This window comes from Leuresthes tenuis, unplaced genomic scaffold (assembly GCF_036924035.1).
Source record: "Leuresthes tenuis unplaced genomic scaffold, fLeuTen1.0.hap1 SCAF_9, whole genome shotgun sequence".
Taxonomy (NCBI): domain Eukaryota; kingdom Metazoa; phylum Chordata; class Actinopteri; order Atheriniformes; family Atherinopsidae; genus Leuresthes; species Leuresthes tenuis.
This window is the reverse complement of record NW_027325363.1, coordinates 19,347,425-19,371,135: the sequence shown is the minus strand read 5'-3', so window position 1 is coordinate 19,371,135 and position 23,711 is coordinate 19,347,425. Positions and strand designations below refer to the sequence as shown.

The window sequence follows — 23,711 nt, the reverse complement described above, 5'->3', positions numbered from 1 at the left end:
AGCAGGATTGAAGTCACTCATTCAAGTCTATCATCGTTGTGTATAGCTTGAACGTAGGCCGTATGGGATACCCAAGTTCATTGCGTAACATCAGCTCAACTCAGACTTACACTGCATGCCCTTCAGAAGATTTCTGACATGGAATAGACCTCGCAAAGCACTTTGTTTGAATAGACTCGTCTTTATACTTTTAGTTCTTTCAGTTTTTCTCTGGGAAAAACTCCTTGAAAGTGACTCTGGCGCCCTCTATATTGTCATTACCCCCTACCCAAACCAGGGTTTGAAACCCAGTCCTACTTATCTTTACCTCTTCTATTTCTACCCCCTACTCAAACCAGGGTTTGTATCCCCACTCCGCTATGACTGGCTTGCAGGTGTTGAGAGGCTGGGGTAGCTTGTGGTTGTGGAAGAAAAGATGGTTGTTGAGGTGTGAGGAGCAGTGATGGCTGGTGTTAGGGGAGTAACTCTTGGATGCCAGTGATCAATTTCTTGCTCTTGGAGGTGTCGTGGGCCAAACTAGATGACACACTGATGAAAGGAGGTTCCCACCTGATGACCCCAATGGCATGTTGGTCAGTACTGCTCACTGGTCTATATAGGGATTATAGGGAATTATTCAGTGAGTCTGGTCCATTTCTTTTTTAACACAAGTTTCTTGAGTTTACTTGTAATCTCAAGCTAAGTTTGAAATTTCAAACACCTCTGATACTGGAAGCTCTGCGAAAATAAAAGAATGAACAGAGTATTTGAAGAATAAGTCTCTAAAAGAGCACAGTTTTTTGTTGAGAGTTGTGAGTGAAAGAATGAGATTGCTAATGCATGAGACTGAAACCAACTTCCACTCAAGGCTGATTTTGGCAGAGTCCATACACAAGTGCTGTTGTTGCAGATGTCTGTGAAGATGTGGCCAGTATGGGGATTGAAGCCATGACCTTGGCGTTATTTGCACCACGCTCTGACCAGCTGAGCTAACCGGCCTACTTTTGAGGTATTTGACGACCAATTTTTTATTTTTTTTAGTAGGTGAGTTGAAAGACTTTCAGTTGTTGTTAAAAAAACAGATGACTGCTTTCAATGCAATTATTTTATCATTTGCTGTAATGACTAAGCCGGATTGAAGTCGCTCATTCAAGTCTATCATCGTTGTGTATAGCTTGAACGTAAGCCATATGGGATACCCAAGTTCATCGCGTAACATCAGCTCTACTCAGACTTACACTGCATGCCCTTTTGAAGATTTCTGACATGGAACAGACCTCGCAAAGCACTTTGTTTGTGTTTGTGCTAATGCTTTAAACCTTCCATTTAAAGTCCTGTGACTTAATTTTATGAACGTAAAAACGAGTTTGAATACACTCGTCTTTATACTTTTAGTGCTTTCAGTTTTTCTCTGGGAAAAACTCCTTGAAAGTGACTCTGGCGCCCTCTATATTTTCATTACCCCCTACCCAAATCAGGGTTTGAAACCCAGTCCTACTTATCTTTACCTCTTCTATTTCTACCCCCTACTCGAACCAGGATTTTATATCCCCACCCCGCTATGACGGGTTTGCAGGTGTTGAGAGGCTGGGGTAGCTTGTGGTTGTAGAAGAAAAGATGGTTGTTGAGGTGTGAGGAGCAGTGATGGCTGGCGTTAGGGGAGTAACTCTGGGATGCCAGTGATCAATTTCTTGCTCTTGGAGGTGTCTTGGGCCAAACTAGACGACACACTGATGAAAGGAGGTTCCCACCTGATGACCCCAATGGCATGTTGGTCAGTACTGCTCACTGGTCTATATAGGGATTATATTATATACTGAGTCTGGTCCATTTCTTTTTTAACACAAGTTTCTAGTGTTTACTTGGAATCTCAAGCTAAGTTTGAAATTTCAAACACCTCTGATACTGGAAGCTCTGCGAATATTAAAGACTGAACAGAGTATGTGAAGAATAAGTCTTTCAAAGAGCAAGTGGAATAAGGAAGAGTTTTTTTTTGAGAGTTAAAGAATGAGATTGCTAATGCAAGAGAATGAAACCACCTTCTACTCAAGGGTGATTTTGGCAGAGTCCCTACTTCTGTTGTTGCAGATGTCTGTGAAAATGTGGCCAGTATGGGGATTGAACCCATGACCTTGGCGTTATTAGCACCACGCTCTAACCAGCTGAGCTAACCGGCCTATTTCTGAAGTATTTGACGACCAAATCTTTTTTTTTCAGTAGGTGAGTTGAAATGCTTTCAGTTGTTGTTAAAAAAAAACAAATGACTGCTTTCAGTGCAATTATTTTATCATTTGCTGTAATGACTAAGCAGGATTGAAGTCACTCATTCAAGTCTATCATCGTTGTGTATAGCTTGAACGTAGGCCGTATGGGATACCCAAGTTCATTGTGTAGCATCAGCTCAACTCAGACTTACACTGCATGCCCTTCAGAAGATTTCTGACATGGAATAGACCTCGCAAAGCACTTTGTTTGTGCTAACGCTTCAAACCTTCCATTTAAAATCCTGTGACTTAATTTGATGAACGTAAAGACGAGTTTGAATACACTCGTCTTTATACTTTTAGTGCTTTCAGTTTTTCTCTGGGAAAAACTCCTTGAAAGTGACTCTGGCGCCCTCTATATTTTCATTACCCCCTACCCAAATCAGGGTTTGAAACCCAGTCCTACTTATCTTTACCTCTTCTATTTCTACCCCCTACTCGAACCAGGATTTTATATCCCCACCCCGCTATGACGGGTTTGCAGGTGTTGAGAGGCTGGGGTAGCTTGTGGTTGTAGAAGAAAAGATGGTTGTTGAGGTGTGAGGAGCAGTGATGGCTGGCGTTAGGGGAGTAACTCTGGGATGCCAGTGATCAATTTCTTGCTCTTGGAGGTGTCTTGGGCCAAACTAGACGACACACTGATGAAAGGAGGTTCCCACCTGATGACCCCAATGGCATGTTGGTCAGTACTGCTCACTGGTCTATATAGGGATTATATTATATACTGAGTCTGGTCCATTTCTTTTTTAACACAAGTTTCTAGTGTTTACTTGGAATCTCAAGCTAAGTTTGAAATTTCAAACACCTCTGATACTGGAAGCTCTGCGAATATTAAAGACTGAACAGAGTATGTGAAGAATAAGTCTTTCAAAGAGCAAGTGGAACAAGGAAGAGTTTTTTGTTGAGAGTTAAAGAATGAGATTGCTAATGCAAGAGAATGAAACCACCTTCTACTCAAGGGTGATTTTGGCAGAGTCCCTACTTCTGTTGTTGCAGATGTCTGTGAAAATGTGGCCAGTATGGGGATTGAACCCATGACCTTGGCGTTATTAGCACCACGCTCTAACCAGCTGAGCTAACCGGCCTATTTCTACTTTCAGTTGTTGTTAAAAAAAAACAAATGACTGCTTTCAGTGCAATTATTTTATCATTTGCTGTAATGACTAAGCAGGATTGAAGTCACTCATTCAAGTCTATCATCGTTGTGTATAGCTTGAACGTAGGCCGTATGGGATACCCAAGTTCATTGTGTAGCATCAGCTCAACTCAGACTTACACTGCATGCCCTTCAGAAGATTTCTGACATGGAATAGACCTCGCAAAGCACTTTGTTTGTGCTAACGCTTCAAACCTTCCATTTAAAATCCTGTGACTTAATTTGATGAACGTAAAGACGAGTTTGAATACACTCGTCTTTATACTTTTAGTGCTTTCAGTTTTTCTCTGGGAAAAACTCCTTGAAAGTGACTCTGGCGCCCTCTATATTTTCATTACCCCCTACCCAAATCAGGGTTTGAAACCCAGTCCTACTTATCTTTACCTCTTCTATTTCTACCCCCTACTCGAACCAGGATTTTATATCCCCACCCCGCTATGACGGGTTTGCAGGTGTTGAGAGGCTGGGGTAGCTTGTGGTTGTAGAAGAAAAGATGGTTGTTGAGGTGTGAGGAGCAGTGATGGCTGGCGTTAGGGGAGTAACTCTGGGATGCCAGTGATCAATTTCTTGCTCTTGGAGGTGTCGTGGGCCAAACTAGACGACACACTGATGAAAGGAGGTTCCCACCTGATGACCCCAATGGCATGTTGGTCAGTACTGCTCACTGGTCTATATAGGGATTATATTATATACTGAGTCTGGTCCATTTCTTTTTTAACACAAGTTTCTAGTGTTTACTTGGAATCTCAAGCTAAGTTTGAAATTTCAAACACCTCTGATACTGGAAGCTCTGCGAATATTAAAGACTGAACAGAGTATGTGAAGAATAAGTCTTTCAAAGAGCAAGTGGAACAAGGAAGAGTTTTTTGTTGAGAGTTAAAGAATGAGATTGCTAATGCAAGAGAATGAAACCACCTTCTACTCAAGGGTGATTTTGGCAGAGTCCCTACTTCTGTTGTTGCAGATGTCTGTGAAAATGTGGCCAGTATGGGGATTGAACCCATGACCTTGGCGTTATTAGCACCACGCTCTAACCAGCTGAGCTAACCGGCCTATTTCTGAAGTATTTGACGACCAAATCTTTTCTTTTCAGTAGGTGAGTTGAAATACTTTCAGTTGTTGTTAAAAAAAAACAAATGACTGCTTTCAGTGCAATTATTTTATCATTTGCTGTAATGACTAAGCAGGATTGAAGTCACTCATTCAAGTCTATCATCGTTGTGTATAGCTTGAACGTAGGCCGTATGGGATACCCAAGTTCATTGTGTAGCATCAGCTCAACTCAGAAGAAAACACCTCTGATACTGATACTGATTTCAAACACCTCTGATACTGGAAGCTCTGCGAATATTAAAGACTGAACAGAGTATGTGAAAAATAAGTCTTTCAAAGAGCAAGTGGAACAAGGAAGAGTTTTTTGTTGAGAGTGAAAGAATGAGATTGCTAATGCAAGAGAATGAAACCACCTTCTACTCAAGGGTGATTTTGGCAGAGTCCCTACTTCTTTTTTTTTTTTTTTTTTTTTTTTTTTCTTTTTTCTCCCCCTTGTCCTGTTCAGCATTATGGCAGCAGAATTGTAGTCTGAATACCTTTGATGCCAAACAGATTTGCTTTGCCAAGGGAATTTTATAAATGTAAAGCTCCCCTTGATGCCCATTTATTTATTTTTGTTTACAATATATAACATGTAATAGAACTGAACCGGACCGGGGGACAAGGAAAGAAGAAGAGGAAAGAAGAGGAAACAGAACAAAAATAGAAACAAAAACCAGACAACCAGCTGCTACACCTGTAAAAAACAAAACAGACAACAATTCATGGCCTCTGAGGGGAATCCAGCCTTAGCGCCACCAGGAGCACCTGAAAGCAGACAAGCAGAGAAAAAACAAACATACAAACAAACAAAAACAAGCACAAGAAGCGGCAATCGCATACAACACAGCTGTGGATATAGATGACCTGAGACGACATGATAATACATCAACTGCTTAGCGAGCATGCTACTGGGCTAATAAATGTGTGTGTGTGTGTGTGTGTGAGAACATGCAACACCCATGGCACAGGATCTACATGGTAACCGTGGTTAGTTATGAGTGTATAAGTGTACAGGGCCACAATCCACAGCCCCCCCCCCCCCCCACCCCCAGCAATCAGAAGCAGGCAGAGAGGGCCACAAGACCCAGGCCACCAGCAGCCCCCACGGAGCACAGAACCCAGGAAGCCCACCGCAGGGACAACCACGCATCCACCCAGAAGACTGCAGAGGAAGCCCCCGGACAGAGCCCCCATAAGCATAGGGCAGAGGCCCTCAGAGAGCCAGGGGCAACAGCCCACCGACCCCGCCAGGTCCCAGCCGCCCAGACATGGGCCGTGCACTGGACCCGGGCCCCGGGAGCCCGAGCGCCCCCAAACCCCCCGGCAGAGGCCCCACCCAATACCCAGGAGGGCCAAGTGCCCCAGACAGCCACGCAGTGGGTCAGCGCCTGCCCCAGCGCCCCTGGCCATGTGCCCTGGGAGCCAAGACGTGCCCACAGGTGGGTGAAGTCGCGAGCAGCGGGGAGAGGCAATGCCGCCCCCCCATCGGGAGAAGCACAGGCAGGCCAGGCCAGGCGACAGCAAGTCCCAGATCCAGGCCCAATCATTACCACACACACTTTCACGTCCCATACATCCACACGTCCTCCCTCCCTCAACTCTGCTGGGGTGTAGTGCAGCGGGCACACCAGGGGGCCAGCAGCCCCCCAGCCACCACAGACCCCGAACCAGCAGAACAATTAATTAATCCTCTTGGCCCCTCCCGCCCCGAGCAGCAACCAGGAAGCAGGGGTGTGGGAAGAAGACCCCTCCCCTCACCCTTCTGGCTCTTCAATATTTTTTAATAGTGAGCGATTAAAATTGAGGGGCAGCCAAACTTGTAGGACTGGGAGCGCGGCCCTCTGGGCAGCCTACATACCCAAAGAGCCCCGCCCACCAGATGCCACTCAGTGTAACCACCCCCCAAGACCTAATGTGTGTGTGTGAGTGTGTGTTTGATAAGTAGTAATGTCTAAGGTGTAATTAAAACAGGGGCGGGGAACTGCAGAGTGCAACCAAAGGGGACCACCTACGTGGCCCCATCCACTACACCCCACCGAACACACACGCCCCCAAAACCCTTCATGTGTGAGTGTGTGCTGTGTACAGGAGCCAGAAGGGAGAGGGGTATGGGGATATACAGAAGGCAGCCAGGGACTGGCTGCAATAGGCATCCCCGCTACCTGGGAGCCAACACAGGGCAGGAGGGGCTGATGTCCACCAGGCTCGGGGCCTGCAGCGACCATATTGCGGGAGCTACTGTACCCCCAGAAGGTACCCATCCCGCCCCACCCCACCCCGGAGGACCTCTACAAACAACAAACAAACAACAACAAAAAACAAACAAACAAACCACCCGGTCACACCAGTCGCAGCAGCCCGGGCCTGAGACCCACCATCACCCAGACCATCACCCAGGCCCCCCCACCCACCCCCCCAACAGGGGAAAAGCACCGCCCCCCCCCCACCGCACGCCCCAACACCCTGAAAAAAAAACAACCATCTGCGGACACCTTGGAGGTCCCAGAGCAACAAGCCCGGCACCAGGACCTGCACCAACCCACCCATACTGTGGCGCGTCCAGGACAACCCAGCCCCCCCAGGCACAGGCAGGGCCCCCCCCCCGGGTGCAAGGCAGCGCCCAGCCACCAGGGCCCAGGCCCAGCACCACCACCCATGCCGGAGCGGCCCAGCCACCCGGCATAGAGCCAGCAGCCACCACCCCAAGGCCTCTAAGGGACCCCGCCCCACACCGCAAGACAGTCCCACCCGCAAGCCCCCAAAACTGCCCTCCAAGCCCGACACACAGTCCCCCCCAGCAATGACCAACCCGGTCCCCACGACCCGAGAGACCACCAGACGCCCGAAGCCACACAGCCCCCCCCAGCACACACCCAACCGCCCAGAGCGACGGGACAGCAACCCACCACCACCACTATGTGATAAAGCTAATCAGCGGGAACCAGAGAGAATTAAATTCAGCCAATTGATGTTTTGAGGAGGCAGACATTGTTTCCATGCTAATATAATCTAAAAGAAAATTTCTAAACTGGTTAATACACAGATTGTTCTTCGCTTTCCAGTTCATGAGAATAGTTTTCTTTGCGATACATAACACTGTGAGAACCATGTGTGCTGAGTTAATTTCCATGTTGATGTTGTCTAAGTCACCCAGTAGGCACAGTGTGGGGCATGCAGGGATGCTACACTTTAGCCATGTTGATACGTCCGCACAGACTTCAAGCCAGAACTTCTGGACAGGCGCACAGAACCACAAAGCGTGTGCATAATCATCAGGTGTGTTATCTGTGCAATGTGAGCAGATGTTTGAGTGTGTTAGACCCATCCTGAACATCCTTTGTCCTGTATAGTGTGTTCTATGAAGGATTTTGTATTGTATGAGCTGTAAATTAGAATTCTGAGTCATTCTGAAGGTGTTCAAACATATTTGTGGCCAGAAGCTATGACTAGAACTGATGGATAAATCTGCCTCCCATGGTGTGTGATGCTGTAGGGTGTGTGATGCTGTAGTGTCGCGAGATTGTGTGAGACTATCGGCAGATTCAAACAAGGCGCGCCTCAAATAGAGCAAAGAATATAATAAGATTATAATTACGCCAATAACTACTGTTTAAATAAATATATTATCGGGTGAAACAAAAACAAAACACTGGAGTACAGTGAAGAAAGCCTGGAGAGCCTCACGGATTTCATCGACGAGTGTTTTGACAGGATCGTCATGGGGAAAACCAACCAAACCCCATCTGCTAGCAGCAAGGCTTCAACTTCAAAGAGAAGTCGCAATGAAGAGTCACCCGGAGCGACGTCTCCAGCTGGCAATGATTCGACAGACATTTTAACATCGATCGATAACAAATTATCCAGCTTCGACGCCCGTATGTCTCTGTTAGAAATTCTACACAGAGAGTTCCAGGCATTACGGGAGTCGTTGGAGTTCAGCCAGCAACAGGTGCAGACGCTGGCTGCAGAAAACGCAGCCCTCAGAGGATCGGTGAAAACACTCACCGAGGGAATGAGCCGGATCTCTGATGAGAACAAGAGGATGAAAGAATCAATTATTGATCTCCAGGCTCGTAGTATGAGGGACAATCTGGTGTTTTCTGGAATCCCGGAGCAGGCAGACGAGGATCCTGAACTCGCAGTAAAAACCTTCATTCAAAATCAGCTGAAACTTCCAGGAGATGTAGTGAAAAACATTACTTTTCACCGAGTCCACCGCCTGGGAGGGAAGAGACCTGATGCCCGCCGACCGAGACCGATTGTGGCCAAGTTCGAGCATTTCCAACAGAAGGTCCAGGTGAGGGGCCGCGGCAGGGAGCTGAGAGGAACGGACTTCAGCGTCAACGACCAGTTTCCCAAAGAAATCCTGGAAAGACGCAGGGTTCTGTTCCCCATCCGGAGAAAGTTCATGGAAGGAGGCTCCCGAGCTGTCATCGCGGTGGATAAGTTATTCATCAACGGGCAGCTGTACCGCGACCAGGAAACCACTCCTTGGCTCTTCTAAACCCCAGGTGATCTGTATTCGTTAACTTGTATAAATCATATCACCATAGATGGTACATAAGTAACTCTGAAATAATCTATCCAATTCACAGTTATCTATCAAGGCAAAATATATAGCTCACTGCCAGTCTCACCAGCATAGGATATATGCAGCTCATATTTGTTTATTTGGGTATGTTTTTTTGTTTTTGTTTTTCCTTTTTCTATCTCACACTTCCACTCTTTTGCACTGTTTTTCTATTCTGTCTTTCTTCCCCAACCCGATGCGTTTCCACCTTAATAAGTAATGTTAACGAGCACGGCGCACATAGAGTTTTGAGCAGAGCACATAATCAAGTTCCACACAGCATCGACAGCGCAAGTACATATTGTAGCAAGCTCATACTGACAACTGAAACACCAACAATGGCATGTTCATGGAAGCATATATGCACACACACGCACGGGATGCTTTTAGCAAGCATCCAGCACTCACTGCGTTAGTCTGAGCATGTCCACACTGAGGTTTATCTCATGGAATGTGCATGGAGCTGGGTCCAGGGAGAAGAGATTAAAAATCTCCAATAAATTGAAGGATTTACAGGCGGACATTGTTTTATTACAGGAGATTCATTTATCAAAGACTGTAGCTGATGTTCTCACCACAGCACAGTTTCCTCATGTGTACTCAGCCTGTTACAACTCCAGACAAAGAGGTGTAGCCATTCTGATAAATAGAAGAGTAAATTTCACCGTAAACAACACAGTTATAGATCCAGAAGGTAGATTTCTAATAGTTAATTTATCTGTTCAAAATATGAATTTATGCATTGCAAATATATATGGTCCAAATGTGGATGACCCCTCATTTTTTCACTCCTTTTTCACTTCACTCTCTGATCACTCAGATAACACACTCATCATAGGAGGGGACTTTAACATGGTATTAGACTCAGGACTAGACAGACTCAGTACTTCAGGAAGTCAGCGGAACTGGCAGTCCACGAATATTGTTAAACAGTATATGAAAGATTTTGGTCTTTGTGATGCTTGGCGCTCCCACCACCCCACTCTTAGAGAATACACCTTCTTCTCACCGGTACACCACTCATACTCAAGAATAGATTATTTGTTAGTTAGCAGTTCCTTGTTGAGGGATATTTCAGACACCAAAATCCACCCCATCCCTATCAATGATCACGCTCCAGTTTCTCTCACACTGAAGAATAACAGAGTTACACCACCAGCTAGGAATTGGAGATTTAATACATCATTACTAAAAGACCCTGATTTTATTAATTATTTCAAAAGGGAATGGTCTGTATATTTAGAAAATAATGACCTGCCAGGAATGTCAGCTTGTACTCTTTGGGAAGCCGGAAAAGCAGTTATGAGAGGCAAAATAATCTCTTTTTCATCAAATAAGAAAAAGAGGGAAAGTTCAAGGATATCAGATTTAGAACTCAGGATTAAATCATTAGAAATTGTCTACAGTACCTCCAAAGAGGAACACACACTGAATGAATTAAGAAAAGCTAAACTTGAATTAAACAAAATTATTGATAAACAAACACAGTTTCTCATACAAAGACTTCGCTTGGAGAACTTTGAGCACGGCAATAAATCTGGAAGGTTCCTAGCTAACCAACTAAAGAGAAACAAAGAGAAAACAACAATCACTTCTGTTAAAGACTCAAAAGGAAATGTCACCCATGACCCCGATGTAATCAACAATGCTTTTAGGGACTTCTATAAAACCTTATATTCATCACAAAATGATCCATCAGATAGTAACATAGATCAGTTTCTTAGTAATATCAACCTTCCAAAATTACAAACCGAACAGGCAATGGCTCTGGATTCACCTCTTTCAATAGGAGAACTCCATGAAGCCCTTCAACATATGCCTAGTAACAAAGCCCCGGGACCAGATGGTTTTCCAGCAGAGTTCTACAAAGAATTTTGGACTGTTTTGGCACCTGCATTTCACAAAATGGTATTACAAGTTAAGCAGAATGGCAGATTATCCCCACACATGAACTCTGCTAACATTATCTTGCTACAGAAACCAGGAAAAGACCCCATACTTCCATCCAGCTACCGCCCAATATCTCTAATAAATGCAGACCTCAAAATAATTTGTAAAGCCCTCGCCAAAAGAATAGAAAAAATAACTCCACTTATAATACATCCTGACCAGACAGGTTTCATAAAGGGTAGACACTCATCCACTAACACTCGCAGGCTAATTAATCTCATAGACTATTCTAACATCAACAACCTGGAAACCACAATAGTCTCTCTAGATGCAGAAAAAGCATTTGATCGAGTGAACTGGAAATTTTTATTCGCAGCATTAAACAAATTTGGGTTTGGGTCACACTTCATCAACTGGATAAGGATATTATATAGCTCCCCAAATGCGTGTGTCAGGACAAATGATCAAACCTCTCCAAACTTCAGTCTGCAGAGAGGTACAAGACAGGGTTGCCCACTTTCTCCCTCACTTTTTGCTATTTTCATCGAACCTTTAGCAGCTGCTATCAGACAAGAAAGAAATATTAAAGGCATCCAACCCCAAAATATTGAGCATAAAATAAGTCTTTATGCTGATGATGTTTTACTTTTCCTTCAGAACTCTCAAACGTCTCTCACTCACACGATCACACTCATAAATAAATTCTCAGCACTTTCTGACTACTCTATCAATTGGTCTAAGACCACAGTTCTCCCCATTAACTGCAGAGTCCAGAATATACCTGCAATCACTTTACAGTCAGGAAATATCAGATATTTAGGCATAAACATTTCCTCCAGGCTCTCAGAGCTAACAAAGCTAAATTATGTGCAATTATTAAAGACAGTAGAGGACGATCTCTCTCGTTGGAAGTCCTTACCTATATCACTTATGGGGAGAGTTACAACCATTAAAATGATGATACTACCAAAAGTTAATTATTTGTTCTCAATGATCCCCATAAAACCATCTGCTACTTGGTTTAAGTCACTAGATTCTTGCATCTCCAAATTTCTGTGGAAAAACAAACCACCACGTATTAGTTTAAAAACCCTACAGAAGACCAAGGACTGTGGTGGATTAGATTTACCTAATTTTCAGCACTATTCCTTAGCCAATAGGTTACAGTATATATCAAAATGGTTTAAACCTAGCCCAATAGATGAACCATGGATAAATGTAGAACAAGCATTGTGTGATAATCTGGAAATCTCTGACCTGCCACTTATTAGTCAAAACGTAAAACATCACAAATGTTTCAAAAGCATTAACATCAGCACCTCTCTGACAGCCTGGTGGGAATTTCTTAAAATAACAAAGTCTTCAATTGTCCCATGTAAGCTTACACCCATCTGGAACAATCCTGACATACTGCAAAACAAAAAAATGCTAAACTTTACTCTGTGGAAGATCAAAGGAATCAAACATCTGGAACATATAATCCAAAATGGAAATTTTATTTCATTTGATGAGCTCATATCACAACATGAGATAGGCAGCAATAAAAATTCCTAGAATATCAACAACTTAAGTCTATAATAACAAAGAAATATATCCTCCACCAACCAGACTTACAACTCCCGATTAGGGTAGCAGAATTTCTAAGCATCTGCACCCCAAAACTACTATCAAAAATATATAAATTATTGTCTAAAATAGATGACACAATGTCTATTCCATCCTCAGTCCCTACTTCTGTTGTTGCAGATGTGTGTGAAAATGTGGCCAGTATGGGGATTGAACCAATGACCTTGGCGTTATTAGCACCACGCTCTGACCAGCTGAGCTAACCGGCCTATTTCTGAAGTATTTGACGACCAATTTTTTTTTTTTTACTAGGTGAGTTGAAATACTTTCAGTTGTTGTTAAAAAAAAACAAATGACTGCTTTCAGTGCAATTATTTTATCATTTGCTGTAATGACTAAGCAGGATTGAAGTCAGTCATTCAAGTCTATCATCGTTGTGTATAGCTTGAACGTAGGCCGTATGGGATACCCAAGTTCATTGTGTGACATCAGCTCAACTCAGACTTACACTGCATGCCCTTCAGAAGATTTCTGACATGGAATAGACCTCGCAAAGCACTTTGTTTGTGCTAACGCTTCAAACCTTCCATTTAAAATCCTGTGACTTAATTTGATGAACGTAAAGACGAGTTTGAATACACTCGTCTTTATACTTTTAGTGCTTTCAGTTTTTCTCTGGGAAAAACTCCTTGAAAGTGACTCTGGCGCCCTCTATATTTTCATTACCCCCTACCCAAATCAGGGTTTGAAACCCAGTCCTACTTATCTTTACCTCTTCTATTTCTACCCCCTACTCGAACCAGGATTTGCATCCCCACCCCGCTATGACGGGTTTGCAGGTGTTGAGAGGCTGGGGTAGCTTGTGGTTTTGGAAGACAATATGGTTTTTGAGGTGTGAGGAGCAGTGATGGCTGGCGTTAGGGGAGTAACTCTGGGATGCCAGTGATCAATTTCTTGCTCTTGGAGGTGTCGTGGGCCAAACTAGACGACACACTGATGAAAGGAGGTTCCCACCTGATGACCCCAATGGCATGTTGGTCAGTACTGCTCACTGGTCTATATAGGGATTATATTATATACTGAGTCTGGTCCATTTCTTTTTTAACACAAGTTTCTAGTGTTTACTTGGAATCTCAAGCTAAGTTTGAAATTTCAAACACCTCTGATACTGGAAGCTCTGCGAATATTAAAGACTGAACAGAGTATGTGAAGAATAAGTGTTTCGAAGAGCAAGTGGAGCAAGGAAGAGTTTTTTGTTGAGAGTGAAAGAATGAGATTGCTAATGCAAGAGAATGAAACCACCTTCTACTCAAGGGTGATTTTGGCAGAGTCCCTACTTCTGTTGTTGCAGATGTGTGTGAAAATGTGGCCAGTATGGGGATTGAACCCATGACCTTGGCGTTATTAGCACCACGCTCTGACCAGCTGAGCTAACCGGCCTACTTTTGAGGTATTCGACGACCAATTTTTTTTTTTTTTAGTAGGTGAGTTGAAAGACTTTCAGTTGTTGTTAAAAAAAACAAATGGCTGCTTTCAATGCAATTATTTTATCATTTGCTGTAATGACTAAGCAGGATTGAAGTCACTCATTCAAGTCTATCATCGTTGTGTATAGCTTGAACGTAGGCCGTATGGGATACCCAAGTTCATTGTGTAACATCAGCTCAACTCAGACTTACACTGCATGCCCTTCAGAAGATTTCTGACATGGAATAGACCTTACAAAGCACTTTGTTTGTGTTTGTGCTAACGCTTCAAACCTTCTATTTAAAATCCTGTGACTTAATTTGATGAACGTAAAGACGAGTTTGAATACACTCGTCTTTATACTTTTAGTGCTTTCAGTTTTTCTCTCTCGGCCACAAAAACTTGCTGACATATATCAACAGGTATCAACAGGTTCAACAGGTTCAAAGAAAAGCATACGTCAACAGATATTATTATTCTTTCGGTATGACGGTTCTCCATTTCTTATCCATCGCCTTAATCTCTCGGCCACAACAACTTTCTGGCCTTTTGGTAGACCAATAGATGGTCTACAACAGAATGACTGAAAAACAAAAAGAACTAGGGTTTAGCAATGCACAGATAGTTCCAGACATCAACCAAAACGATACACGTTTCAGTGGGCGCCATTGAAACCCCCAAGGCATTTAAGGTAGTTTTACAGACACTAGAGTTTTTGTTAAATGAACAATGACAGAGCACATAATATGTGCATTTGTATTTTCCCAATTATCAAAGGGGCTAAGGAACAGACCAATTGTGTAATATCCTCGGAGTCGAGAAAGGAGCATGTGTTCTGCTTTCGGTATGACGGTTCTCCATTTCTTATCCATCACCTTAATCTCTCGGCCACGAAAACTTTCTGGCCTTTTGGTAGACCAATAGATGGTCTACAACAGAATGACTGAAAAACAAAAAGAACCAGGGTTAAGCAATGCACAGTTTAGTTCTAGACATCAACCAAAACGATACACCTTTCAGCTGGCGCCATTGAAAGCCCCAAGGCATTTAAGGTAGTTTTACAGACACTAGAATTTTTGTTAAATGAACAATGACAGAGAACATACTATGTGCATTTGTATTTTCCCAATTATCAAAGGGGCTATGGAACAGAACAATCGGAATGACGGTTCTCCATTTCTTACCATTTAAGGCAACAGGTCAGTTTGGCAAACAGCAACCCTGAGTTAAGAGAATCAACGTTGTTGGCAGGACTCGAACCTGCACTTGGAAAACGCAATGGATTTCAAATCCATCGCCTTAACCTCTCGGCCACAACAACTTGCTGAAGTAGATCAAAAGGTTCAAAGAAAAGCATACGTCAACAGATATTATTATTCTTTCGGTATGACGGTTCTCCATTTCCTATCCATCGCCTTAATCTCTCGGCCACGACAACTTTCTGGCCTTTTGGTAGACCAATAGATGGTCTACAACAGAATGACTGAAAAACAAAAAGAACCAGGGTTTAGCAATGCACAGTTTAGTTCCAGACCTCAACCAGAACGATACGCCTTTCAGTTGGCGCCATTGAAAGCCCCAAGGCATTTAAGGTAGTTTTACAGACACTAGAGTTTTTGTTAAATGAACAATGACAGAGAACATACTATGTGCATTTGTATTTTCCCAATTATCAAAGGGGCTAAGGAACAGACCAATTGTGTAATATCCTCGGAGTCGAGAAAGGAGCATGTGTTCTGCTTTCGGTATGACTGTTCTCCATTACTTACCATTTAAGGAAACAGGTCAGTTCGGCAAACAGCAACCCTTAGTTAAGAGAATCAACGTTGTTGGCAGGATTCGAACCTGCGCGGGGCAACTCCAATGGATTTCTAATCCATCGCCTTAACCTCTCGGTCAAAAATGGGGCAGAAGGGACTGCCCGAAAGGGGGGAAAAGGAAAAAAAGAGGAAGGAGGGGGGGGAAAGAGAGAAAAAGAAAAGGAGAAAAAAAGGAGGAAAACGTACACTATATCCACTTTTCTCTATTCTCTTATCTTCTCAACATTGTTTACACACACCTCTGCACTTATTGCAAGGTTTATCATCCGTTTAATTTTCATGTTTCTTGTGGGATTCGAACCTGTATTGTGGCAACACCCCAACATACAACAGTGCTTCGGACGTTACTAAAGCCTACTGTAGGGGGCAGCACACAAAATGTGTATAACTGTAAATGTAAATAAGTCTCCCATCATTTTTCCCCTCTTTTTTTGGTACACTCAATTATTTGAGAGACTAGTGTTATAATTGGCTTTGATCTTAGACATTATAAATTCATATTCTGTATTTTCCTAAATAACCTCTGTTCCTAGCTGGTACTTTTCCACTCTGCTCATACTGCACAATCGATGACCTTAAAAGGGTCCAAGACTTTAGAATGACATAAACAACTGGGTCAGACAAAACATCTCTAGTAGGGCAGATAGGTCTGGTACATTAGATCCACGCCTAAAACAGCACTCACACACACACACACATTGTTTCTCACATCCAAAGAACACAACAAGGACAGCAGCTGGCCTGATCATGCCACTAAAAACTGGCCAATTATACTCTGACAAGTGTGAAAACAACTTCTGTGAGATAAAGCTGAATATAAATATGACATGTTTCCGGATATCGGGGCTCGGCCTGACGGATTTCCTGCGGGAGCTCTGGCACTCCGAGTCCAGCGCTGCAATATACTTTACTATGTGACCACTGATAAATACTTTTTTAATAAACGATTTCTCCAGCTTGTTCTTGGGCTTCCAATGAAAAAATCGGGCTAACACTAGCTATCTATCTGTATCACTATTTGTGCAACACAAGTGAATGAAACAAATTCCAAATTGAGCAAAGAAAGTATTTTTAAAAAATCTTTGGTTGAGACAAAGAGTGTTGGGTTTTATTAATAAATGTAAAATAATTCTCCAAGTAATTCTGGCTTCACTTTTGACAATTGCATTAAATGGATGTCACTCACACTCACTGTCGCCCTGTTTTGCAAATGGAAATTAAATAAAAATGTGAAGGCTGTTCTTGGTTCAAGTAAAATGATCAAACTTTATTAACATTGTAACAATAATCACACAGTAACAGACGAGCAATCATCTGTGAACAGACAGACAGACACTTAACGTAAACTTAACGCCGCAGTTAAAACGCCGCATGAAATGGAAGCTGTCCAAGCGCACTGCAGACCTCCATGGGTGGAAGAGTTTGACCACTGAAGACACACCTGTGAAAAACAAAGTCAGCCGCTGCCCAATTGCCAGTACCCCTCCTCCCACAAGTGGAGTGGTAACAGTGTGTGTGTGTATGGCACACAGTTTTTCAAACGTATATTTGATAAAGAATTTTATCATTTTTACCCACCTGACTGGCTGCAGCAGTCCCGGTCAACATAGATGACCTCAGGTTCAGCTTGGCCCGCATTCTTGTATCGAGTGACGATGCCATGGCACAACTCTTCCAACCCTGCACCTTCACCCGTCGTCAAAACAGAGTTCAGAACCTGGCCAATATATAAATATAGCTTTCCCAGTGATAACTACTAATACAACCGATTCTCCGCAACAACCAAAAGATTCATCGCACACAAGGCCTTGAAATTGATTTTGGTCAAGACAGACACATTTGATGACAATGTGGGGGAGGAGGTTTCAGAATATGAAGATCAAATTCAGAGTCTGACAGTGACTTTTAGAAGAGGATGACATTAATCATCAGCTATCTCCTAAATGAGAATGAACCACAGCTAGACAGCAGCAGGCCCCAGGACCAAGTGGTCAGCAGCCAAGCTGAGATTGAGATCTTACTTATGTTTTGTAAATGTTCAAAGTTGTAAAAAAGTTGTAAATGAATAATACATGATAGTTATACCAAAAAACCTTGTTGTTTATATTGCTTGAAATTGGGATGAAGTAAACATCTGTAGAGTATTTTAACATAAAATTGTTTGATTGTGTTGAATTAAAAACCCCAAAAATGCAGCGGGTCCACCAGACCAACAAACATTGCTTGAGTAACAAAAATATGACCAGAAAACAAGGGTTAATACATCTGGACACATCTGTCTGCTCTGCTCAAACACATAACCAGGCTCCGTTACCAGAGTGGAGAAAACGCCACAGATAGCCGATTAATTACTATTGCACTGACGGACAATAAATGCAAAAAAAGATAGTTCAAATTTTAAGGCTTTCCCCGAGGAATCGGCAGAGTTTATAAGGCAAATAAACAAAAAAATCAGTTACTATTTGTCTTCTGATTCTGTCATATCACTAACATCCCCACCGTCGCCACACAATGCTGGTATGAACAGCGACGCTATTACAGGCAGAACTTCCATTGGCAAAATGGCTACGTTACAAGGAAGTTGAAATACAACTTGGATAAAGTGCCGAGAGGACGGAAGATTAAATTGCATATTGTTTGTCCCACGGTTTAACATTCGGCTTATACATGGCGTTACTTTTATGAGTATTAATCAAGTTTACAAACCTTGTTCCCGTGCTTGTCACAAGTGTATGCGAAGAAAAATATGGCCGACACTCAAAAGCGTTAACCGCGCCCCCTCCGACGTCACGTCACGTGTCCCTTTTGCCCCATTTTTGGCTGTGTTCGGACCTTGTTCGGACCTCGTTAGGAACTCTTTGATGTCGTTAGGAAAGTGTTCGGACCTTGTTCGGACCTGACAGAATGTGTTCGGAAGTGTTAGGACCTCTGAGGCAGTCCAAAAACCGGCGGGTACGGCCACAACAACTTGCTGACATAGATCAAAAGGTTCAAAGAAAAGCATACGTCAACAGATATTATTATTCTTTCGGTATGACGGTTCTCCATTTCTTATCCATCGCCTTAAACTCTCGGCCACGACAACTTTCTGGCCATTTGGTAGACCAATAGATGGTCTACAACAGAATGACTGAAAAACAAAAAGAACCAGGGTTTAGCAATGCACAGTTTAATTCCAGACCTCAACCAGAACGATACGCCTTTCAGTTGTCGCCATTGAAAGCCCCAAGGCATTTAAGGTAGTTTTACAGACACTAGAGTTTTTGTTAAATGAACAATGACAGAGAACATACTATGTGCATTTGTATTTTCCCAATTATCAAAGGGGCTAAGGAACAGACCAATTGTGTAATATCCTCGGAGTCGAGAAAGGAGCATGTGTTCTGCTTTCGGTATGACTGTTCTCCATTACTTACCATTTAAGGAAACAGGTCAGTTCGGCAAACAGCAACCCTTAGTTAAGAGAATCAACGTTGTTGGCAGGATTCGAACCTGCGCGGGGAAACCCAAATGGATTTCAAATCCATCGCCTTAACCTCTCGGCCACAACAACTTACTGACATAGATCAAAAGTTTCAAAGAAAAGCCTACGTCAACAGATATTATTATTCTTTCGGTATGACGGTTCTCCATTTCTTATCCATCGCCTTAATCTCTCGGCCACGACAACTTTCTGGCCTTTTGGTAGACCAATAGATGGTCTACAACAGAATGACTGAAAAACAAAAAGAACCAGGGTTTAGCAATGCACAGTTTAGTTCCAGACCTCAACCAGAACGATACGCCTTTCAGTTGGCACCATTGAAAGCCCCAAGGCATTTAAGTTAGTTTTACAGACACTAGAGTTTTTGTTAAATGAACAATGACAGAGAACATACTATGTGCATTTGTATTTTCCCAATTATCAAAGGGGCTAAGGAACAGACCAATCGGTATGACGGTTCTCCATTTCTTACCATTTATGGCAACAGGTCAGTTCGGCAAACATCAACCCTTAGTTAAGAGAATCAACGTTGTTGGCAGGACTCCAACCTGCGCGGGGAAACCCCAATGGATTTCAAATCCATCGCCTTAACCTCTCGGCCACAACAACTTACTTTACAGTCACTAGAGTTTTTGTTAAATGAACAATGACAGAGAACATACTATGTGCATTTGTATTTTCCCAATTATCAAAGGGGCTAAGGAACAGACCAATTGTGTAATATCCTCGGAGTCGAGAAAGGAGCATGTGTTCTGCTTTCGGTATGACTGTTCTCCATTACTTACCATTTAAGGAAACAGGTCAGTTCGGCAAACAGCAACCCTGAGTTAAGAGAATCAACGTTGTTGGCAGGACTCCAACCTGCGCGGGGAAACCCCAATGGATTTCAAATCCATCGCCTTAACCTCTCGGCCACAACAACTTGCTGACATAGATCAAAAGGTTCAAAGAAAAGCATACGTCAACAGATATTATTATTCTTTCGGTATGACGGTTCTCCATTTCTTATCCAACGCCTTAAACTCTCGGCCACGACAACTTTCTGGCCATTTGGTAGACCAACAGATGGTCTACAACAGAATGACTGGAAAACAAAAAGAACAAAGGTTTAGCAATGCACAGTTTAGTTCCAGACCTCAACTAAAACGATACACCTTTCAGTGGGCGCCATTGAAAGCCCCAAGGCATTTAAGGTAGTTTTACAGACACTAGAGTTTTTGTTAAATGAACAATGACAGAGAACATACTATGTGCATTTGTATTTTCCCAATTATCAAAGGGGCTAAGGAACAGACCAATTGTGTAATATCCTCGGAGTCGAGAAAGGAGCATGTGTTCTGCTTTCGGTATGACTGTTCTCCATTACTTACCATTTAAGGAAACAGGTCAGTTCGGCAAACAGCAACCCTTAGTTAAGAGAATCAACGTTGTTGGCAGGATTCGAACCTGCGCGGGGAAACCCCAATGGATTTCAAATCCATCGCCTTAACCTCTCGGCCACAACAACTTACTGACATAGATCAAAAGTTTCAAAGAAAAGCCTACGTCAACAGATATTATTATTCTTTCGGTATGACGGTTCTCCATTTCTTATCCATCGCCTTAATCTCTCGGCCACGACAACTTTCTGGCCTTTTGGTAGACCAATACATGGTCTACAACAGAATGACTGAAAAACAAAAAGAACCAGGGTTTAGCAATGCACAGTTTAGTTCCAGACCTCAACCAGAACGATACGCCTTTCAGTTGGCGCCATTGAAAGCCCCAAGGCATTTAAGGTAGTTTTACAGACACTAGAGTTTTTGTTAAATGAACAATGACAGAGAACATACTATGTGCATTTGTATTTTCCCAATTATCAAAGGGGCTAAGGAACAGACCAATTGTGTAATATCCTCGGAGTCGAGAAAGGAGCATGTGTTCTGCTTTCGGTATGACTGTTCTCCATTACTTACCATTTAAGGAAACAGGTCTGTTCGGCAAACAGCAACCCTGAGTTAAGAGAATCAACGTTGTTGGCAGGACTCCAACCTGCGCGGGGAAACCCCAATGGATTTCAAATCCATCGCCTTAACCTCTCGGCCACAACAACTTGCTGACATAGATCAAAAGGTTCAAAGAAAAGCATACGTCAACAGATATTATTATTCTTTCGGTATGACGGTTCTCCATTTCTTATCCAACACCTTAATCTCTCGGCCACGACAACTTTCTGGCCTTTTGGTAGACCAATAGATGGTCTACAACAGAATGACTAAAAAGCAAAAAGATCCAAGGTTTAGCAATGCAGTTTAGTTCCAGACCTCAACCAAAACGATACACCTTTCAGTGGGCGCCATTGAAACCCCCAAGGCATTTAAGTTAGTTTTACAGACACTAGAGTTTTTGTTAAATGAACAATGACAGAGAACATACTATGTGCATTTGTATTTTCCCAATTATCAAAGGGGCTAAGGAACAGACCAATCGGTATGACGGTTCTCCATTTCTTACCATTTATGGCAACAGGTCAGTTCGGCAAACATCAACCCTTAGTTAAGAGAATCAACGTTGTTGGCAGGACTCCAACCTGCGCGGGGAAACCCCAATGGATTTCAAATCCATCGCCTTAACCTCTCGGCCACAACAACTTACTTTACAGTCACTAGAGTTTTTGTTAAATGAACAATGACAGAGAACATACTATGTGCATTTGTATTTTCCCAATTATCAAAGGGGCTAAGGAACAGACCAATTGTGTAATATCCTCGGAGTCGAGAAAGGAGCATGTGTTCTGCTTTCGGTATGACTGTTCTCCATTACTTACCATTTAAGGAAACAGGTCAGTTCGGCAAACAGCAACCCTGAGTTAAGAGAATCAACGTTGTTGGCAGGACTCCAACCTGCGCGGGGAAACCCCAATGGATTTCAAATCCATCGCCTTAACCTCTCGGCCACAACAACTTGCTGACATAGATCAAAAGGTTCAAAGAAAAGCATACGTCAACAGATATTATTATTCTTTCGGTATGACGGTTCTCCATTTCTTATCCAACATCTTAATCTCTCGGCCACGACAACTTTCTGGCCTTTTGGTAGACCAATAGATGGTCTACAACAGAATGACTAAAAAGCAAAAAGATCCAAGGTTTAGCAATGCAGTTTAGTTCCAGACCTCAACCAAAACGATACACCTTTCAGTGGGCGCCATTGAAACCCCCAAGGCATTTAAGGTAGTTTTACAGAAACTAGAGTTTTTGTTAAATGAACAATGACAGAGAACATACTATGTGCATTTGTATTTTCCCAATTATCAAAGGGGCTAAGGAACAGACCAATTGTGTAATATCCTCGGAGTCGAGAAAGGAGCATGTGTTCTGCTTTCGGTATGACTGTTCTCCATTACTTACCATTTAAGGAAACAGGTCAGTTCGGCAAACAGCAACCCTGAGTTAAGAGAATCAACGTTGTTGGCAGGACTCCAACCTGCGCGGGGAAACCCCAATGGATTTCAAATCCATCGCCTTAACCTCTCGGCCACAACAACTTACTGACATAGATCAAAAGGTTCAAAGAAAAGCATACGTCAACAGATATTATTATTCTTTCGGTATGACGGTTCTCCATTTCTTATCCAACGCCTTAAACTCTCGGCCACGACAACTTTCTGGCCATTTGGTAGACCAACAGATGGTCTACAACAGAATGACTGGAAAACAAAAAGAACAAAGGTTTAGCAATGCACAGTTTAGTTCCAGACCTCAACTAAAACGATACACCTTTCAGTGGGCGCCATTGAAAGCCCCAAGGCATTTAAAGTAGTTTTACAGTCACTAGAGTTTTTGTTAAATGAACAATGACAGAGAACATACTATGTGCATTTGTATTTTCCCAATTATCAAAGGGGCTAAGGAACAGACCAATTGTGTAATATCCTCGGAGTCGAGAAAGGAGCATGTGTTCTGCTTTCGGTATGACTGTTCTCCATTACTTACCATTTAAGGAAACAGGTCAGTTCGGCAAACAGCAACCCTGAGTTAAGAGAATCAACGTTGTTGGCAGGACTCCAACCTGCGCGGGGAAACCCCAATGGATTTCAAATCCATCGCCTTAACCTCTCGGCCACAACAACTTGCTGACATAGATCAAAAGGTTCAAAGAAAAGCATACGTCAACAGATATTATTATTCTTTCGGTATGACGGTTCTCCATTTCTTATCCAACGCCTTAAACTCTCGGCCACGACAACTTTCTGGCCATTTGGTAGACCAACAGATGGTCTACAACAGAATGACTGGAAAACAAAAAGAACAAAGGTTTAGCAATGCACAGTTTAGTTCCAGACCTCAACTAAAACGATACACCTTTCAGTGGGCGCCATTGAAAGCCCCAAGGCATTTAAGGTAGTTTTACAGACACTAGAGTTTTTGTTAAATGAACA

The 23,711-nt window shown here is 42.9% G+C and overlaps 16 non-coding genes across 16 annotated transcripts; all 16 read right to left on the bottom strand.

The window, feature by feature from the left end:
• Positions 1-904: 904 nt before the first annotated feature.
• trnai-aau (transfer RNA isoleucine (anticodon AAU)) lies at positions 905-978 on the bottom strand. Its single transcript has one exon. It is a non-coding gene; the product is annotated as a tRNA-Ile (tRNA).
• Positions 979-2,082: 1,104 nt separating this feature from the next.
• trnai-aau (transfer RNA isoleucine (anticodon AAU)) lies at positions 2,083-2,156 on the bottom strand. Its single transcript has one exon. It is a non-coding gene; the product is annotated as a tRNA-Ile (tRNA).
• A 1,098-nt stretch (positions 2,157-3,254) lies between these two features.
• On the bottom strand, positions 3,255-3,328 carry trnai-aau (transfer RNA isoleucine (anticodon AAU)). Its single transcript has one exon. It is a non-coding gene; the product is annotated as a tRNA-Ile (tRNA).
• Positions 3,329-4,378: 1,050 nt separating this feature from the next.
• Positions 4,379-4,452, bottom strand: trnai-aau (transfer RNA isoleucine (anticodon AAU)). The gene has a single exon. It is a non-coding gene; the product is annotated as a tRNA-Ile (tRNA).
• An 8,263-nt stretch (positions 4,453-12,715) lies between these two features.
• On the bottom strand, positions 12,716-12,789 carry trnai-aau (transfer RNA isoleucine (anticodon AAU)). The gene has a single exon. It is a non-coding gene; the product is annotated as a tRNA-Ile (tRNA).
• A 1,097-nt stretch (positions 12,790-13,886) lies between these two features.
• On the bottom strand, positions 13,887-13,960 carry trnai-aau (transfer RNA isoleucine (anticodon AAU)). The gene has a single exon. It is a non-coding gene; the product is annotated as a tRNA-Ile (tRNA).
• A 1,266-nt stretch (positions 13,961-15,226) lies between these two features.
• trnas-uga (transfer RNA serine (anticodon UGA)) lies at positions 15,227-15,308 on the bottom strand. The gene has a single exon. It is a non-coding gene; the product is annotated as a tRNA-Ser (tRNA).
• A 3,970-nt stretch (positions 15,309-19,278) lies between these two features.
• trnas-uga (transfer RNA serine (anticodon UGA)) lies at positions 19,279-19,360 on the bottom strand. The gene has a single exon. It is a non-coding gene; the product is annotated as a tRNA-Ser (tRNA).
• Positions 19,361-19,818: 458 nt separating this feature from the next.
• On the bottom strand, positions 19,819-19,900 carry trnas-uga (transfer RNA serine (anticodon UGA)). The gene has a single exon. It is a non-coding gene; the product is annotated as a tRNA-Ser (tRNA).
• Positions 19,901-20,131: 231 nt separating this feature from the next.
• Positions 20,132-20,213, bottom strand: trnas-uga (transfer RNA serine (anticodon UGA)). The gene has a single exon. It is a non-coding gene; the product is annotated as a tRNA-Ser (tRNA).
• Positions 20,214-20,716: 503 nt separating this feature from the next.
• On the bottom strand, positions 20,717-20,798 carry trnas-uga (transfer RNA serine (anticodon UGA)). The gene has a single exon. It is a non-coding gene; the product is annotated as a tRNA-Ser (tRNA).
• Positions 20,799-21,301: 503 nt separating this feature from the next.
• On the bottom strand, positions 21,302-21,383 carry trnas-uga (transfer RNA serine (anticodon UGA)). Its single transcript has one exon. It is a non-coding gene; the product is annotated as a tRNA-Ser (tRNA).
• Positions 21,384-21,839: 456 nt separating this feature from the next.
• On the bottom strand, positions 21,840-21,921 carry trnas-uga (transfer RNA serine (anticodon UGA)). Its single transcript has one exon. It is a non-coding gene; the product is annotated as a tRNA-Ser (tRNA).
• A 231-nt stretch (positions 21,922-22,152) lies between these two features.
• On the bottom strand, positions 22,153-22,234 carry trnas-uga (transfer RNA serine (anticodon UGA)). The gene has a single exon. It is a non-coding gene; the product is annotated as a tRNA-Ser (tRNA).
• A 501-nt stretch (positions 22,235-22,735) lies between these two features.
• trnas-uga (transfer RNA serine (anticodon UGA)) lies at positions 22,736-22,817 on the bottom strand. Its single transcript has one exon. It is a non-coding gene; the product is annotated as a tRNA-Ser (tRNA).
• Positions 22,818-23,320: 503 nt separating this feature from the next.
• trnas-uga (transfer RNA serine (anticodon UGA)) lies at positions 23,321-23,402 on the bottom strand. The gene has a single exon. It is a non-coding gene; the product is annotated as a tRNA-Ser (tRNA).
• Between the last annotated feature and the right edge of the window lie 309 nt (positions 23,403-23,711).